Raw genomic sequence first — 4106 nt, forward strand, 5'->3', positions numbered from 1 at the left:
ACCCCAGTACTATTTGTTTTCAGTTCCCAAAAAATGTGAAATAGTTCATGGTTTTAAATTGGGCTATATCTTGTGAAATATTACTTGTACGAAAAAGACAACTCTATGGCTATTCATTTGTATCTCGAAAGTTTTTGCCTCGGTCACAAAATGATCACAAATTTTGATGAAAATTTACAAGTTCGTGGCGAGAGGTTAACTGGAAAATGAGCTGTCGAGACCCAACTGTATTTATCATTTAATATTGGTTTACGTGGGGATCTGACGGGCGTGTACAATGTGTTTTTGTTCTATAGGCTTCTAGTTTTTTCAGCAAAGAAAATAGCAAAAAAAAATTGCCCTAGTAGAAGCCCGTCATTATAAGCCAAAGGGATCTTTATTAATGTATGAAAAGATTATCAGAAGATCTTGTCGGGACATTGGGAGTGTATGTAACCAAATTATTACAGTGAGCCAAACATGTTGGCTTACAGAAAAGGAAAAAAAGATAGCAACATGCTGTCATGCTGTGGTCGAAGCAACGAGCTTCATCTCTTCATCTTCATCTTCGTCGATTGTCTTTGCCTTCATTATGTAGGGTCATTGCCTTCAGTTGTCAATAGAGAAAAATGCCTCTTTTACTTCAGTTACTTCACCGTAGACATCATGCATCCCTGGGCGATCCTTCGGGGATTTCGCGGAGCATAATAAGCCAAGTCTAAGGAGCCGGAGAGTACACATATCCTTTAGTGCAAATGTGTTGTGCTCTTGCAAGTTTGGGATATGACCGACACACTGATCTCCCGTCTCTAAAGTAAGACTGGGGTGAAGAATGTCTTGGGTTCGTGAAAGTGAAAGTGATGCATCTGCATACTTGTGGAGCGTCAAGCCATCACTAAACTCTTCATTGGTAGGCCGTTTCCGTGTAAGCATTTCCAAAAGAACAATGCCATAGCTGTAGACGTCACCCTCGGTTGAGATTTCACTGCCCATGCCATACTCCGCAATAATGTTTTGAAACAAAAAGTTCTTCAACGGAGTACAAAAGTGAAACATGCTAGTATTAATAAAAAACAAACTAGCAACTGATATAGTTAGTCATACTACATTTCATTAACATTATTTCATAATGGGCTTGTAAAATATACTGACCAGGAGGTATGTACCCAATAGATCCCCTTGGTCCAACTATGCTTGTTGTGTCGCTCTGCCCTCCAGATGAACACCCATGAATTAGCTTTGCCAGACCAAAGTCGCAGACACGTGCAGTATCATCATTGTCGAAAAGTATGTTGCTTGGTTTTAGGTCGCAGTGAACAACCGGTGGGATGCACTGGTTATGTAGGTATTCAAGAGCACAAGCAATGTCAACTGATATGCAGATCACTGCGCCTAAACTCAAACCACCACACTGGTGGTTGTGAAGTCGGTCTTCAAGGCTCCCGTTGGCCATATACTCAAAGACTAGAGCCCTGAACTCATTTCCCACTAGGTCATAAGTTGAGCATGCGGTTATCACCTTCACGAGGTTCCGATGGCGGATGTGTTGCAAAGCTTTGCACTCGGCAATGAAGCTATGCAATGCGCCATGCTGATTGAGCTTGAAGACTTTAACAGCAACCGTACCATCTTCCGCGTCGAACCAACCTTTGTAGACAGTCCCAAATTGCCGGAGCCGACCACATTGGCTAGAGAAAGACTATCTGTTGCTTTGATTACGTCACCGTATGTTATCCTTTTCAACTCCATGTATGAATGGCCAATTCTCTCACCGGATGTGTATCTCCTTCTCAACCAAAAATTGAACACCCCCAAGATTAAGGCAAGTGCGACAAGAGCTGACAGAGCTATCATCATAGGAACAAAATACTTTTGCTTTTTTGTGGATGCTGAAGCAAAGCATCTAGGAAGCTCTCTTAATGCACCATTTGAACAAAGGTGTGGATTTCCTTGGACAAAAATACCACTTGTGTTAGCAAACACTCCACCTGTGGGGACTGATCCTTCCAAGTTGTTGAAGGACATATTCAGATACTGCAACAAGGTGAAGGTCTCGAGGAACTCTGGAATTGTACCATATAGGTTGTTGTTGGAGAAATCAAACATTTGCATGCCTTTCAGGTTTGCTAGTGATTGTGGGATGTTTCCTTGTAGGAGGTTCCCTTCTACACGAAGCGCTTCCAATCGGACACAAGCACCGACTGTGGACGGTATTCTTCCCGTGAGATTGTTGTGGGAGATGTTCAAGGAACCAAGGTTTATCAAGCTACCCATCTCTACTGGTATGGACATTGCGAGTTGGTTGTGTGATAAATCAAGTAGCCAACTCAACTGATTCAACTTGCCCAACATGTCTCCACTTATGCTTCCACCAAGGGTATTACATGAAAGGTTTGATGCAAGTAAGTTCTCACAGCTGGCTAGACTTGTAGGTATGCTTCCACTCAATTGATTTTCATGCAAATAGAGCTCTTGCAGCTGGTGTAGGCTTCCAACGGAAGGAGGTATTTCCCCAGAAAAATTGTTCTGTGATAGGCTAAGCACGACAAGATTGCTTAGTTGACCAAGGGTAGAAGGTATAGGCCCACCGAAAAGATTTCTATCAAGATAGAGCATGGCAAGATTAGACAAGTTTCCAATCTCCAAGGGAATGGTGCCAGAGATGTTGTTTGACCGAAGAGTTAGAGCGGTCAAGCTTTTGGGCAGATTCTCTATGGAATTCGGTGGTAAATCTCCCTGAAGGTTGTTTCTACCCAAGTTCAGTTGCTGCAAACGTGTACAATTTGCTAAGGAGGAGAAGAATGCCCAGTCCCCGGCTTCTAGCTGATTTGAGTACAACATTACATGCTTCAAGTTTGGCATGGAGCCAAAAGAAGGAATCACCCCAGTCAAAGAGTTGTTGCCTAGATGGATACTCGTCATGCTGGAGGCATTCTGCAGCGAGGCTGGGATAGCCCCCTCAAAATGATTATTATGCATCATCAGTATTTGGATGTTAGGAAGTGTGTTGCCCATACCAGAAGGTAGTGTTCCTCCAAGATTATTGTTGGACAACCCAAGGTAGTTTAATGAGGACAAATTGTAAATGGAGGGCGGTACTGTCCCTGATAGATTGTTGTAGGAGAGATCAAGGTTTTGTAGGCTTGACAGCTCACCCAAATCAGGAATGGATCCTTGCAACTGGTTTTGCGCAAGCAAGAGGTATGTAAGGGATGAGAGATTTGCCATCGATGGCGACACGACTCCGGTAAGGCTGTTTCCGACTAGACTTAGGTATGTGAGCTTTGACTTCATGAAAGGTGGAATTTCACCGGATAGTCCATTGCTACCCAAGTCTAGAGAAGAAAGGTTGTGAAGCGCACCAAGACTGAGAGGGATGGTGCCGCTGAGCGTGTTGACGCTGAGGTTGAGGTACCTGAGTCCAGAGAGCCGACCAAGTTCCGACGGGATATGGCCGGAGAGCTGGTTGTTGGGCAAGTGGATTCTTACCAGAGAAGTGAGGTTGGAGATGCATGGTGGGATCTCACCGGAGAGTCCTTCGGCTTCCATATCCAAGTCCACCACGAGGGGTGGTTGCCCTTTCCTCCTTGTACATGTGACCCCAAGCCAAGTGCAGAAATCCGGTGAGGCACCGTCGTTCCACGTAGCCATGGCCAGTGTGGTACCGCCAAGGCGGGACTTGAGGCAGAGCAGAGCATCTCTGCTGGTGTGGGTGCTACTATCAGCTAGTGTTGCAGCAGATGACAAGTGGTTCAAAGCTGATGACAGGAGGAGGATGGCTAACAGAGGACGTACCATGTTGTTGGTATGTAATATGGACATCATTGAATTTTCTATTGTGCTTTGGTACTTTGGTAGACGTATGTATGTGTTGCTTTTATAGACTTGAGCTGCATACTGGGATTTGGTCAAGGCCAAAAAGCAGCTCACTGCCCATTAAGCCTGTGAGAATTCTTGTTCCATGGTACCCTTTTTTCAAGTGCACGACTTACTTACTTGCCATCCTCTTTCATCGATCCACACTTCTCTATCTAGCCTTGGATCACATGTCCCAAGTTACTTCTTATGCAAGAAATTTACATGCCATTGTTATCGTCGAAAGTCTTCAATAACCACGCGGTGATCTT

The 4106-nt window shown here is 44.3% G+C and overlaps 1 pseudogene; it reads right to left on the minus strand.

The window, feature by feature from the left end:
* Nucleotides 1-462: 462 nt before the first annotated feature.
* Nucleotides 463-3808, minus strand: LOC123043093 (probable LRR receptor-like serine/threonine-protein kinase At3g47570; annotated as a pseudogene).
* Nucleotides 3809-4106: the final 298 nt, after the last annotated feature.

The sequence above is a fragment of the Triticum aestivum genome, chromosome 2B (assembly GCF_018294505.1).
Source record: "Triticum aestivum cultivar Chinese Spring chromosome 2B, IWGSC CS RefSeq v2.1, whole genome shotgun sequence".
NCBI lineage: Eukaryota > Viridiplantae > Streptophyta > Magnoliopsida > Poales > Poaceae > Triticum > Triticum aestivum.